At 44.4% G+C, this 9,136-nt stretch overlaps 1 long non-coding RNA gene across 1 annotated transcript in view; it reads left to right on the top strand.

Annotated features, from left to right (window-relative positions):
• The first annotated feature begins 1,983 nt into the window (after window positions 1–1,983).
• Window positions 1,984–9,136, top strand: part of LOC107531940 (uncharacterized) — a 62,448-nt gene continuing 55,295 nt past the window's right edge. Inside the window, exon 1 of the long non-coding RNA XR_015715313.1 lies at window positions 1,984–2,073. This is a non-coding gene — a long non-coding RNA (uncharacterized LOC107531940). The remainder of the gene's footprint in view (window positions 2,074–9,136) is intronic.

The following is a 9,136-nucleotide window of genomic DNA, read 5'->3' as shown; positions in this document are numbered from 1 at the left end:
CAGACCATGAGGCAGTGCAGCAGAATATCACGGGAGACCTGGCTTCCCTTCCCGTTCCCTTGCTACCAGCCACATGACAGGTTTCAGCCCCATCTGAGCCTCAGCTTACCTATCTGTTAAATGGGGGAAAGGATACTTTTACTTCCTACTGTTTTCGTGTTAAATGAGCAGATGCGTGTAAAAATGCTATAGAAACTCAAGCTGCTGTTTGGAAGCAAGAGACTAGAAAATGTTTGCTATCTGTACCTGTAGCCGGTGATATGTTCTTGGTCACTAGAGGGAGCTTTAGGATTCAGGGGAGAGATAAGCCAGTGATGTGACATCCCTCCTTGAAAGCTTGAGGTCTCTGTGAGGGATTCTTCAAAAAACATGTGCCGTTAATAAATATCCATTTAGAGTTTTCTTCCTTTTTTAAGAAATTCACATAAAGGTCTATAAAAGCAAATATGACCACAGTTCCTTGTGGCACAGATTTTTCCACTCATTAACCAATAGGATCCATCCTTCCGACTTTCTCGGTTGTAAATTTAGTTTGTGGGAAATCCTAGTATTTATGTAGAATCCCTTTAAAAGCCAAAAAAAAAAAAAAAAAAAGTAGAAAACAACTTTCCAGAAGGCCTTAGGAAGAAAGTACTTTTCCATTAGCAGAAACGGTTCATTGTAAATTGTATGACACGCGGTAATGACTGTTTGAGGCTTTTCGAGCCCGGCAGGATGGGGAAGTGCATTGTCTGACTTTGGCATCCACTTGAAACTCTTACTTTGGATTTCCTGGTGCCATTCTCTGCAGTTCTTAATCGGTGTGCTTTGCTCATGTTAGGGCTGGAGCGAGAGGAATCTCTTACTCATTTAAAAGAGCTTGGCTGTCCCCCCAGACACCCAGAATGGGGTGAGGTAGGAGGTGTGAGAGAGTAGAAGACAATGACTGCACATCAGGGAGTCAGAATTTCACTGGCTCACTCTGTGCTTGGGGAACAATTTTTCTCTCCTTTTAGGATTTCAGGTTCTCTCTCTGCCTCTGACGACTACCCCATCCATCCTCCCTGTTCCCCACATATATATGCCCATGGTCAGATGGTCTGTCTTCCTGACGTCTGGATCGTTAGGTGACCGGAATCAGGCCCCAGATCACGAAAGCCAAAGTTTTGCAGGAGCACAAAGCTCTTAGATGTATTTGATTTTCCACCCAAATTTCTTTGGAGAAGGTGAAGTCTTGATATTTCTCTTCTCTGTAGCCCTTCAGGTTATACTTCAGTCCTGCAGCAAAACAGATGCTTGCAGAAAACAGTGACCATCACTCTTTCACATAGATTAGCAGGGTGCCAAGTAAAAACGTCATTGCTGAGATCCATGAACAAAACTGGCCAATGAAATTGTCAAGCGCTGTTCTGTCCAATTTTCTTTATTCTAAGCTGTCCTCCCACAAGCCCTGCCCTCCTCAGTTTTACTTTTCGAAAACGGGGACACGTCTGTGACTTACTTAAAGAAGCGGTCACGCCCCTCCCGAAAAGCTGTCCTTAAACCCGTGGTGTGTCCTGCAACCTGTGGGCTTTTTGAACTGAGGCAGTGCTCTAGGAAACACCGTATTTTCGTTCTGTGCGTCTCACACCTGGCCGCTCACAAAGCTGGCCTCTGCTGCCACGTGCGTGCTCTCGTTGAAACTGTCGCCGCGATTTCTGTGCGGACGGAGCGGCTGCGGGTTGTAAGGATGAAGCCCCGCTAGGCTCCTTCGCCCGGTTATGAGAAACAGCTGCCTTGCCTTGCGGAGATGCGCGTTGGAGGCTTTCCTCCCCTTCCCGAAGCCCACCAGCCAACCGAGACTAATCAGCTGATTTGGGTCAAAACAAGCCCGAGGCCCTGGCAGCGATTTCAGCCCGGCTGTGCCACGTGAGCAGCAGGGCATTTTCTAAAACAATACAAACACTTGATCCATGATTCCATGAATGATTACAACCTGAGCAATTTTCCCCTTTTCTGTTTTCCAGAGGCTGCTGTTTCTTCTAAAAGCTTTCAGGTGCTGAAGGTCGGAAGGCGAGCGACAGAAACGTTCCTCAGGACTCCTCAAATGCCAAGGTACCTGCAAATGGCTGGGATCTGGTTACACCGCAGATTCTGATTCAGCACCTCTGGGGGTGGGGTGGGGTGCGGGGGGTGGGGACCTACGGGGCTGCGTCTTTGGACCACACCAGTAGCAAGGCCCTAGTTAATTTTTATCTCTGTGTCCTGTTTCCAGCCGATGCTATTGGTAGGGCAAAGAAGACCTTTTCTAATCTGATCCTCAGAGGCTGTCAGAAATGAATGACTAAATAATGATTTCGAGCCCATAGGAAATCCTGAGGTGGCAGATTCTATCTTCTGAGTTAACAATTAAGTTTGGCATACCGTGACTTTGAATTCTAATTTATTGCAAAGCAGAATATTGAGAATAGGCCCGTAGTGTGCACAAAGGCAGGGCGCAGAATTCAGGCAGATCTGATTGTTCCTATGAGATGGCAAAGCAACTGTTTATCTGAGGTTATTTTTCTGCATGACAGGCATACTGCATTTGAGTAGGAATCTGGTGGGGCGGTGTGGGAGTTTGTGCACCAGTTCTCCCGGCTCTAAATCACCGGTGTACTTCATCTTTATCTTCAGTTCCAGGAATCCAGTCTAATTACTATTTTTCTTACAAAGCGATGAATTTTGTTCAGGTGTGAAGAAATTTCTGTTTTTTTCTCGACTATTCTCGGGAGAGCTGCTTTTTGGAATGGTCATACTGAGCTTTTTAGACCTTTCCCTTGACTCACCGTCTGTTGCTTTGGATCTGCTATTATTTCCACAATTTCTGTTTTCTTGGTTATCCTATAAGCTTGCCATAGTTGGATGTCACACCTTCTGTTTTACCGGCCTGGAAAACCGAAGGTGAACTTTAAACTGATGGAGTCTAGTTTCCTCTTTCGAATATGGATTTCTGTAAGCCAGCCTTCGCTGGAAACACATTTGGTGACGGGGATCTTACTGCTTTGCTTTCTATCCTTTGAGCAGGCCTGGCTGCTAGGAAGCCTTTCCTGATACTGGGCCAAGAGTTGTCTCTGTGGCTTTTGCTCACTAGCCAGTTGTACTCACTGGGGGCGGTCCTTTGTCTTGAATAGAATATGGACACATACATATTGTTGGGCAACTGACTTTGTCAGGCCCAGCACTTGGGGGTTCTCTGTGCCTTTGGCAGTTCCTCATGCAACAGAGTGGCCTTCAGCGCATGGCGTGAGGAGTAGACCTGGGGCGAGGCCAGAGCTGCACCTCCAGAAATTGCCTGGGCCCGGACAGTGGCTGCTTAAGGGATCTATCTTACCCTGCTTCGTTACAGGGGCTTAAGATTTCCTGCACTTCTTTCTTATGTGCAGGCTGCCTTAAGCCTCAAATGAAATTCAGGATGAGGGTTCATGATTACTCACGAATTTTTATACCACCAGGTCATTCCATAGGCCTCTTAGTAATGGCTCCAGTTTCCAAAATGTTTATATTTTCTTTCTTCTCACCTAAAGCAAAAATTTAAAACTGGCGAAGTTGGACTCTAGCCTTCCTCGCCTAGGCCCCCTTCAGAACCCTTCTTCTATCCTATTTTATGCTCCATGGGCGACTGGATCTCCCAGGCTTCCCCTTTGCAATATCATTACCTCTTCCTTGCCCTTTTCCCTCATCAAAACTTACCTGCCCTCTGTCTGATTTTCTCCGCAGTTGGCTTATCCAATGGGACCCTGACTGTTAATGGGTCTTGTTCCCCTTAACAAATCCCTGATAATGTGTAAGATAGCTCTTGCTTTATCTGCCTGCCTCAGCGTCATAGTTCCTCAATCCAGACAAACCCAGTCTCCAGATGGCCCTCAGGTAGTGGCTTTTTAGTGGGGAGGCATGGGCATCATGATAAGATCATGGATGAGAGACTGTTTTGGTCTGTGTGCCCCTTAGCACAAGGTCATATTATGCATCTCCTCATTAGATGGAACCAGTTCTGTTTTCCATAAACAATAACAACAGCTCTTACTGCATGTCATTATTAATTATAGTTACTTACTATGTTTCAAGTACCGTGCCTAGGACCCAACAGGTTTCTCATTCAATTTTTATAACAACCCTGTGATAGAGGAAGAATTATTCTCATTTTGCTGATGAGCAACCTGAAGTTCAGAGAGGTTAGGTAATTTGCCTAGCATCACACAGCAGAGATAAGGTTCAGACCAAGGTCTGTCTGACTGAGGCCCTGCTGTTGAACATGCAGCCCCCTTTTCTCTGATCAGCCAACAGGGCAGAAGCCTAAGATCAGTGAGATTCCCCAGACAAGCCTTGCTGTGCCCACTTTGAATATAACCTTTCTACTTCACCTAAGTATGAAAAAAACACCATTTTGCTCATGCCTAACCTCTCAGGTCTTACCTCTCTCACTTTTCCATGCTTAGAAAAGCTTCTTCTGGCTTCTGCATGCACAAGAATAATGCCTATTTATTTAGTTACAAGGATTTATTATAGAACGAGAGGAGGGATACCAACACATCCCACCTGGGGTTACTTAAAAACAACTGTGTTGTTGAGTAGATGTGGTTTTTCTTTTTTCTGGAGAGAAATAGTTCCAGCAACTCGGTGGTGCATGAAGCATGGCGTGATTTAACAGGAGTTGGGTGACTGAGACATCTTGGTGTTATTTCTGAGAAAGCGAGATGGTTCATCCCTCTTAATGAGAGGGCAACAGAGTTGCCACAATGTCAGCCTTGGACAGGTGGGTTTACACCTGTGCCTGGATTCGTTATTTTTTTTTTTAAGGACATTCGCATCAACGTCTCCTTTTGGGACAAAGAACATAAAAAGACAACAGAATGCTGCTTTCAGGATAAATGCATCGGTTTGCAAAAATTCCCAGGGCTTCCCAGTGCGGCCACTCAGAGAGGCAGCGACATCTGGCCGGCATGCTGTCACAACAGGGGCGAGCCGTGCTTGGGCACAGGGCAGGGCAGAATGTCCCTCATGACTGGGTGGGAGACGCGCGGCCAGACCGAAGCCAGGAGGCGGCAGACCTCCCGGGCCAGGGGAACATGGAGCTGCGTGAGGCGGGGGCCTAGGTGCGGCCACATTCGCCCTGTGGCCTGTAGTGATTTTGAAACAGGCTTACACAAATCAGAAACGTGTGCATCTCCAGAGAGGCCTTTGCCTGTTTTCAGACAAAAAGTAGAATGAATCAGTATTTTGTAAGAATAATAAACATCTCCATTCTTGGAAATATATTCATTTAGCTGAGGCTATGATCTCTAAGAAAGATAGTTTTCATTCATTCATTCATTCATTCATTCATTCATTCATTCATCCATCAGATGTTTGCCAGGTGTCTCCTATGTGCCAGGATACTGTGTACTTGATACACAAAAAGGAATAAGACATCGTCTCTACCCTCAGGAAGCTCATAGACCCGTAGGAAAGACTCATTGAATGAAGTAACTGTGGTTCAGTACGCTTTACGGGACGCCTGGGAGGGTCACCTCACCAGCCTGCAGGCATCCATGAAAGCATCCCAGAGGAGGTGTCACCTGAGCCAGGTGTTTCAGCACCTTCAGGAATAATCCTCCAGAAATCTATATATTTACACCATATCGCTTCACCATTTAACAAGAGATGAAAAGATTAAGTAGATGTTGTGTGTGTGGCGGTGGCAGGGGGGTGGAGATAAAGGGGGTATTAAGTAAAAAATAGGAATTTAAACATTCAGACTGGGATGTTTGAAGGGCAGTGCAGGCAACTACAGGCTCTGGCTTTCGATGACTAAGGTTGGGATCTCTACCACTTCCTAGGTGTGTGTACCTGAGCAAATTGCCCAGCACACTAAGATCCAGTGCCTCACAGGGTTTCCAGGTTTCGGTGAGAGAACACTTGGAAAGCCTTGGCTCAGGAGCTGGTTTATTTAAATGTTAATAAATGTCAACTCTTATTATTAATGCTGTTATTATCATCAGTAGTGTTCTGGCACTGATTACGCTCTTAAGCTCCCTGAATCTCCTGTCCCTGATTTTTTGCCTCCACAGAAAAATGGAGGGAGGGACAGGAAAATACAAAAAGAATATAAAAAATTAGGGTGTGATGCTGATTGTCACTCTAGTTCAGAGTGGGTAGATAGATCTAAGAGGGCATCTTACACAGAACAGAGCACACTGTCCCTTTTTGCCATCCGATCACAAATCCTGCTCTCAGCCCGCTGATCTCTGCTCAAAAAGGCAAAAGCATTCGTGACGTGCAGTTCTAATTTATGAAACTTTTAGTTCTGCTGGTACCAGATAACCTAAAGCCCTCCTACTGGGAAACTCCTTTTACTAGTGCAATGAATACAATCCCCTTGGCTGTGGGGGGTGTGGGAAGGGGAGTGGGGATGGGAGATGAGGCCCTATGCCCGCCTAAGAGGAAGAGTTGGAACTGAGAAATATAAAATAAGGGAACGTTTTCCAACCCACACAAGGAGAGTATAAGAAAGAAAGATTAAAAATCAGCCGCATGGATAAATATGTGTGCATAAATACGCAAAATGCTAGGAAATTAATGAATGTATTAAAATAAAATTGTATTTATCATTGGAATACAAAGATGGTTTGACATTAAAAAGGTTAAAGGAGAAAAGCCATGTGATTGTCTCAATAGCATTTGATAAAATTCAATGCCTAGTTATGATTAACAACTTTCTTAGCCAACTTCTAGCAAAAAGGAAATAGAAGGAAACTTGCTTAATTAATAAAGGGTGTCTACTAAACACCTACAGCAAACATTATTAAGGATGAAATGTTAAAATCTTTTTCTTTAAAAGTGGGAACAAGACTCTTTCACTAGGGGGATAAAAAGGCTAAAGAAATGAAGAAACATACCATGTTCATTGATATGATGACTCAGCATCAAGAAGCTATTAATTCCCAAAATTAACTTGCAAATTAAAACAAAATTCTAGGTAGAGTTTTTCCTGGAACTTAATCAGGGGATTCTAAAATTGATATGGAAGGGCAAAGGTCAATATGAAATGAAAAAGAAGAGAGAGAAGGTGGGTGGGGGAAGATGTTGAAATTGTTCCACCAGGTATAAACTTATAAGGCTATAGTAATTAAGATATGTGGTGTCATAACAGGAATGGACAAACAGAGCTCATAGGCCAACCCACATAGCTATGTGAACTTGACAGATGAAGAATGTGACATTACCAGTGTGGAAAGGATGGTGGGATAGGGAAGTAAGCGAGCCTAGGAAAAGTGGTTATCCATTTGAAAAAATATATATTAGATCCCTACCTCATGTCTTAATCCAAAATAAATTCCAGATAAAATTATAAGCCTAAATATCAAAATTAAATATTTCAAACTTGTAGAAGAAAATACAGGAGAAATACTTTTATGATTTGGGGGATAATTTTTTATTTTATTTTTAAACAATGTTTTTTGATTTTTTGATTCCTAAACAAGAGAAAGAACAGATGGAATAATTGATAAACATGACTCCATTAAAATAAAAATACAACTTCTGGACACTAATAGTAGCCACTGTTTGTGAGGATTAAATACATTAATACATGAAAAGCAGTTAGGTTTTACTGCGTCCCACACATAATAAGTACTGGCAGGTATTTGCTATTATTTATTTTATAGGGTATTTTCCCCTCAATAATTGCAATGAAGCTAGATTTACCATGTATTTTTTTCTCTTCAAGACACATCTTCTAGAAATGTAGCAAATGATATAACTAAAGGGAGGGACTATTATTACCTGAAAAACAACATAAAAATGAGTATTTTATTCTTAGGCAAATCTGGCAATTATTTGAAAAGGGGAATCTCTTTCATGGGAATCAGTCCTCATTTGCGTGACCTCTGTAGCTTGTAGTCTTTTTTTTCGTCATGTGAACATGCAGCAAATTCCTCCTGGTGACTTGCTTTGTGTGCCCAAGAATGCAGCTACTGGCATCTCCTAGGAATGTAAGTGCTGGCAGCCCCCCAGCAGGTCTGAGGCTGCGGCACTGCTGCGGCTGAAGTGGTTAGAGTGGAAACCAGGAGCCTCCTCTGCACTCCACTTTTAACCCTGGGTCACCATTTTACTTTTCCATCTGGGCCCTTCCACATTTATCTCCTGAAATAAACGAGTGAACTTGCATTCTTGCTGGTAGGTGAGACCGCACCAAAGTATTGGTGTTATCAGAAGAGAAACATTTGTGGAAGCTCTGGACGTCTTAGATAGTCATCATTTGACAAATAAAAATCAGAAGATGCTGGGCTTATATTGACCATGGAGGTGAAAGATGGCTTTCTTTAAAAAAAATAAAAATCATTCCTCAAAATGATATTATTTCTGGCCCCTTGGCTGAATCCCTACAGTTTCAAAAGGCAATCTCTTTAAACCCACGCTCGTTAGCATTACAAATGAGCGATTACTGTGCCCCCTCAAAGCAGCAGCAAGAGCTGTTTTTGCTTCAACTCATAGCACAGTTCAAAAGGTCAGACTTGACCACAGTATCTCCTGTTATTTCAGGGCTTACATGTGTTTGCCTTGGCGCCATTTCCCTGGCATTTGGTTTCCCTTATTTTTCCATGGGTTTGGCTTGCAGGAATCAAAGAAGCATACTTTTGAAAATAAGTGAAGTTTGTGAAGATGAAGCATTCTGAGCTGGCGGTGGCTGGGCGCAGCGAGAGGGAATGCGCTCCTCCCTGCTCACGTTCAGGAGCTTGGCCCTGACCCTGCTCGCGGCCAGCGTGAGTCATGGCAAAGGCGGACGGCTGTCCCACTCCGCAGGGGCTGCTCAGCGCCTCCCAGCGAGCTCCCCGGTCAGACACCAGCCAAGCCCAGTTGTCTCAGTTCAGGGTACCCACTGAGGCCAAAGCTAAAAGCTGGGGAGAGTGGGGGGCCTCCCTTGGCGAAACGCTTTCCATTCCCGTCTCAGTGACAGCTGAGTGTTGTCACTGGGAAGATTCTGTGAGTGGCCCTTTGCCATGGCTTGCTTTGGGCCTTGACAGGAGCTCTCTGAAGAATGTGAGTGTGGGAAAGAGGTAGTCACTCTGTGTCAGCCGTGATTCGGGTCACTGGGGCGGGGGTAAACCCGCAGGGGACGCTCAGGGCAGATTCCATCAGCCTGGAGGGGCCTGGGGGC

The sequence above is a fragment of the Miniopterus natalensis genome, chromosome 11 (genome assembly GCF_054644295.1).
Source record: "Miniopterus natalensis isolate mMinNat1 chromosome 11, mMinNat1.hap1, whole genome shotgun sequence".
Lineage (NCBI taxonomy): Eukaryota > Metazoa > Chordata > Mammalia > Chiroptera > Miniopteridae > Miniopterus > Miniopterus natalensis.
The sequence above is the reverse complement of the archived record's forward strand: the minus strand, read 5'-3'. Positions and strand labels throughout refer to the sequence as shown.